The following is a 6,000-nucleotide window of genomic DNA, read 5'->3' on the forward strand; positions in this document are numbered from 1 at the left end:
CCTGCGGGCAGCCTCCATCGCAGCCCAAGGCAGTCCTGTGTCGGGGCCACCCTGGGCCCTCGACAAGCCCTTTTCTCCTCTCGGTGAATGTGGGAGAGGGTGATGCTCCTCCGTGTTGGCCCACGCCCCAAGCTGTTTGCAGAGCATCAGGCGAGGTCCTGGCCCTGCGTCATTTGGTGCTTCACAAGCCACTCCACCAGCGAGCACCTTGCCGGCGCACAGACCCGCTCCCCGGCCCCAGACCCGCTCTGCCCGTTTCGGCACAGCTGTGCCAAGGAGATCCCTTTACGGGAGTGATTCCCAGTGAATCAGTGCTGCGAACGCAGCCGGTTCACACGCTCTGTTGCTCAGCGGCGGGAGCAGCTCAGCCAAGGGGCCGGGCAGTGCAGGGCGATGCGGTTATCTCTGCTTTGCTTCAGGGATCACAGACCTGTCTGGCACTAGGCGGTCTTTCAACAGATCCTTCAAGCTCTTCCCCCAGGTCCTGCTGCAGTTACTCATCCTCGCAGCCACCCAAGCGCTGTGACCGCCCATCGTGCTGTCAGCTCACCCAGCTGAGCGCTGCTTTTCTGCTGGCACATTTTAGCAATAAAGATACTGAATCACTTTTGATCACAACCAGTCTTGTCTCCTTCTGCCCCTGCTTGGGGACGAGGGACCCGTTCCAGCGAGCTCAGCGCTGTGAGCAGCTCGGCTCCCTCTTTCCCTGAAAGGGCTCTCCAGTGACATCCCGGCGCGCACGCGTCAGGGCTCAGGCCAGTGACGATACGCAGAGCCACGGACCAGAGATGGGCATTCCCTGGTCCAGAGCCACGCCGCAGCACCTATGGGACCAAGGCTGTCCTCGTGAATCTCTCCGAGCTGCAGAGTCAGAGGCATGACCAGAGCGTTGTTCCGGCTGGCAAAGGGAGGACAGACGGACAACAAATCAGGGCTTGTTTTACTCTAGACAAAAGAATATCTTTTGTGTCTGAGCAGAGCCAAACTCCCAAGCTATCACCAATTGCTTTAGCTCTATCTCCACAGCAAACTCCAACCTTTGGAGTTTCCCACGTTATTTTTTCAGTGTCTGTCTTCCAGATAGCAAGCAGCTCTTGCATTTCCTCATGTCTCATTCTGCCGGTGTGGAAATACGATCACACCCTGTCTGTTCATTCCTCTCCCCTCACTGCGCACGGCAGAGCAGGCAGGGAGTTGCGCACCTACTTTCCCATGCTGACTGTAGGCAACAAGCAGCGGCTCCCACATTCATTCTGTGCCCACACCCGCGGCACCTACAGTGACTCCAGGCCACAGATGGGAACCCCGGCTCGGGGACACCCGTGACGCCGCCGGCGGGGTGAGGCAGAAGGGCAGGAATCGCGTTTTTCTCCCTGCTCTGGGGTGCGGCCAGTTACGCCAAAGGACCCCGGGTGGATGTGCCAAACCCGTTGTTGGTGACAGGGTCTCCACCAGCCCTGTGACTCCTCCGCAGCAGCCTCTGCCGGGATTTAGTGCCCTCCCGCTCCCGGGGCTTGTCCTGGCCTCTGTGCAGACCCACCCCACGCACACAGCTCCGATGACACAGGAGGATGGGCACGAGCGATGGAGCCAGCCCCCACGGACTGTGCTTTCCTAGCACTCTCCCCAGGGGAAGCCCCTCTCCCCAGGTGGGACCCTGGCTCTTGGCTTGGTCCCCTCTGGAGGAGGCCTCTGGCGTGGCCCCTCGGGTAGGATTTGCCGTGTGTTCTGGTCCCCTCCCAGCCTCCCCTTCTGTGCTCCTCGGGGGCTGACGGCCGCGGTGGCCGTTGCCTGGGAGAAGGCAGCGAGGCTCCCGCTGTGGCCCGGGTGCAGCAGGGCCTGGTCACCTTGTGCACATGGGGGGACGGTGGGGGAGCGCTGCCAGGCGGCCACCGCGGGGGAAGGGAAGGGAAGGGAAGGGAAGGGAAGGGAAGGGAAGGGAAGGGAAGGGAAGGGAAGGGAAGAGGAAGGGAAGGGGAAGGGGAAGGGGAAGGGGAAGGGGAAGGGGAAAGGGAAAGGGAAAGGGAAAGGGAAAGGGAAAGGGAAAGGGAAAGGGAAAGGGAAAGGGAAAGGGAAAGGGAAAGGGAAGGGGAAGGGGAAGGGGAAGGGGAAGGGGAAAGGGAAAGGGAAAGGGAAAGGGAAGGGGAAAGGGAAAGGGAAAGGGAAAGGGAAAGGGAAAGGGAAGGGGGTGCCCAGCTGCGAGAGCCATTGCGCTGGGGAGCTGCACCGCGCCGCCCCAAAGCAGCCCCTGTAACCCCGCTGCGCTGTCGCTCCCCACATGGTCGTAATTAGTCAGGCAGTTTTCTGAGGTCATTACCAAGACTGGAACAGCCCGCGCCTACCAGAGGTCCCCAGCCACAAACCTCCCCGCACCCATCCCCAGCTCCCCCCGAGGACCAGAGCCCCCCAGCCGGGACCACGCTCCCCGCTCCCCGCTCCTCCCTCGCGCCGCGCCCCGCAGGCCTCCTGGCTGAAGTCCACAGCTCCGCCTTGGAGCACTAATGATTTTCTGTAGGGGAGTTCAAAGAGAAGAGGCAAAGGCGGCCCGCCAGCTGGGTGTCTGGCGTGGGGCAGGGACCTGCCTGGGCTTGGCACCGCGCTCGGCTCCGCGCTCTCGCCTGGAGCGCGGCTGATCCTCCCGATATGCAACAGTAATTATGAGCTGCCGCTTTGGAATCGGCTCTTTTGCCTCTGTTATTTTTATTTAATCCAAATAACTGTGCTCAGCCAGTCACTGCAGGGCAGAGCGAATGCTTGCGATTAAACTTCATCCCCGTTTCGCTGCACCGCATCGCGCGGATGCGGGTCTGCGTGGCCAGGGCCTGTGCCGGTTTGGTGGCCCCGGGCAAACGTCCCCCGCCTGCCCGGCGCTGCGGGGTGCAGAGCCGGGGCCCGGCTGAGCGCCGCCGCCCGGCCCGGCCCCGCGGGGAGCAGCGGGAGGGCCCCGCGCCCAGCCAAGGGGCGACGGGGGGCGCGGGGGGAGCTGCGCTGGGACCTGCCCCTTGCGGACGGTGCTGCGGGCCTGCCTCGGGCGTCGGGGACCCGCCGGGCCCCGCACCGGGCCGCACCGGGCCCCGCACCGGGCCGCACCGGGCCGCACCGGGCCGCACCGGGCCCCGCCCTAGGCCCCGCCGCTTCGCGCCGGGCGGCGGCGGCGGGCGGACTCGCTGCGCACGGGCGCCCCCTGCTGGCGGGACGGGGCGGCGCGGCCCGGGCGGGCGGCGGCGGGTGCGGGGGAGTGCGGGGGTGCTGAGGTGTGCAGGGAGGTGCAGGGGGGGTGCAGAGAGGTGCTGGGGTGTGCAGGGGGGCTGCTGGGGTGTGCAGGGAGGTGCTGGGGTGTGCAGGGGGGCTGCTGGGGTGTGCAGGCGTTGCTAGGGTGTGCAGGGGGTGCAGGGAGGTGCAGGGGGGTGCAGGGAGGTGCTGGGGTGTGCAGGAGGCTGCTGGGGTGTGCAGGCGTTGCTAGGGTGTGCAGGGCGGTGCAGGGGGTGCAGAGAGGCGCTGGGGGGTGCTGGGGTGTGCAGGAGGCTGCTGGGGTGTGCCAGCATGTGCAGGAGGCTGCTGGGGTGTGCAGGGAGGTGCTGGGGTGTGCAGGAGGCTGCTGGGGTGTGCAGGCGTTGCTAGGGTGTGCAGGGGGTGCAGGGAGGTGCAGGGGGGTGCAGGGAGGTGCTGGGGTGTGCAGGAGGCTGCTGGGGTGTGCAGGCGTTGCTAGGGTGTGCAGGGCGGTGCAGGGGGTGCAGAGAGGCGCTGGGGGGTGCTGGGGTGTGCAGGAGGCTGCTGGGGTGTGCCAGCATGTGCAGGAGGCTGCTGGGGGTGTGCAGGGAGGTGCTGGGGTGTGCAGGAGGCTGCTGGGGTGTGCAGGCGTTGCTAGGGTGTGCAGGGGGTGCTGGGGTCTGCCAGCACGTGCAGGGGGGTGCTGGGGCGAGTTGGGGTGTTCAGGGCTGTGCAGAGGGGTGCTGGGGTGCACTAAGGTGTGCAGGGAGTGTGCAGGGGTTGCTGCAGTGTGGGCAGCCATTCCCTGCCTGCATCCTGCCAGTGCCGCTCCCCACAAAGGGCTCCTGCAGCGCAGGGCGCGTGGGGCCCGCTGCGCGTGGGGCCTGCTGGCAGCACCCTGCAGAGAGGCAGGGCATGGACCGCCTCTCTGCACCACACCGGTGAGGCCTCGTGCATCGTATCGGGGCTGGACGCAGCTCTCGGTGCCGGCCGCAGCCGGGCCCTGGGGTCCTGCCCTCGCTCTGCACCCTGGCAGCCCCATGGCCGGGCAGGCAGTGCCTGCTCCCGCTCCTGGTGCAGGCAGAGCCAGGCCCTCAGTTAGAGCCGCCGCATCGCTGGGTCTGGCGCTGAGCCGGCGCCTGCGTCCTGCAGGCAGAGCTGGGCCCTGGCCCTTCTCGGGTGGAGAGGGGAGGAGGCGAGTGTGAACAAGCGTGTAAGGGTGTGCACAGGCGTGTGCATGCGTGTCTGTACGTAGTTCTGACTCATTGCCACAGATGGCACCACTCGCTGCTCACCGCGCTGAGAGGCTGGCAGGGCAGCGTCCCCCTGGCACCCAGGCTGCGGCACGCAGCCCCTGCGCTGCCGTGAGGACACAGGGCTTCGGTGGCTGCTGCCTCTGCTCTGCTGCAGCTGACAGCACTTGGCCATGTGCCTATTGCTGACCTCCAACTGCGGAGCACGAGCACAGAGACCCGGCGGTGGTGTGCAGGAGCAGTGCAGGGCTCCTTCTGAAGTGATTCCCCTCTGGGGATGCCCTCAGCGTGCTCATCCCCAGCCCCTGGCCCCGAGCCGCTGTGCCAGGGCCCTAGGGCAGCCTGGCCCCCGTGCACTGCTCCAGCTCCAGCTCTATGGCTGCACAGGCCTCCCCGGAGATGGGCCAGGCACTGTCAGCCCCATGCAATGGCCCTTTTTTTTGATAGCCCCATCATCCAAGGCACTTTGGCATCCGCTGGCTCAGAGCTGTCAGAAATACGTCCAGTGGCCCAGGGGCAACATCCCAGGGATGGTGCCTGCAGAGCTGGTCAGGGCGAGGGATGCTTGGGGCAGGGGCCAGGCCAGGCTGCAGCCCAGCCGGTGTCCTGCACGGCCAGACCCGTCCTGCAGACCCAGGGAGGTGCCAGGACGCTGCCCACTCCGGTGTGGAGAAGGCTCCATCCCCTGGGTGAGGGCAGGGTGAGGGCGTGTGGGTCTTCAGTCACCCCATGGGACATCTGGGCTGGGGGACATGGGGCTCCATGCCTGCATGAGGCCAGTGGGGTGCACCCCCCCAGCACCCTGACGGCGGCTGCCCCGCTCTGCGCCGCCCGGCCTCGCCGCCCCCATGGTCCCCGTGAGTCAACGGGCGCGTTCCTGGGGCAGGAGGGGACATGTGCGCTGCAGGGACAGGCCGGCTGCGTCACCCCCTCTTGCTCCCACGCCCGGGGCTGGGGCGGCCCAGCTCCAAGCTGAAACTTGTCTGACGGTAATTACAGGGGAGATGAGGACTTCAGAGGATTTACATTCCTCTTGGGCCACACCTGGGAAACAACTTTCACCATCAGCCAGTTCCTGAGAAATAACTTTCCAGCTGCAGCCCTGCCCGTGGGAGCCTGGTGGGCTCAGGGGACGGGGGTTCCCGTCAGCCCCGTCTCGGGTTTGTCCTGGGTGCTGCAGACAGCCCCGTCCCCTCTCCTGCTGCCCTGGGAGCTCCTGCAGGCTCCGGGGAGGGCGGGTGCCTGCGTTCCCTGTGCGGGGTGCAGTGCAGCTCAGTGCCCTGACACAGCTGGGGCCCGACCGTGCTTCCCCAAGGGGTCAGAGCCTGTGGGTCTTAGCGACTGGAAGCTGGGGGGGTTTGCACTGGTGTCCCCAAGAGATTGGAGCCTAATGGGTGGCCAGCCAGGGCCTCCACCTTTGCTTCGGCTGGGGACGGCTCCCCAGTGACTGCCTGGGACCCGGGGCTTGGACCCGGGGCTGTTGTGAGGGACGGGGGAACTCGTGGGACTCGCTGGGGTGCAGGGGCCGTTCCTGCTC

Source organism: Platalea leucorodia (assembly GCF_965183815.1).
Source record: "Platalea leucorodia genome assembly, chromosome: 22".
In the NCBI taxonomy this organism is placed as follows: domain Eukaryota; kingdom Metazoa; phylum Chordata; class Aves; order Pelecaniformes; family Threskiornithidae; genus Platalea; species Platalea leucorodia.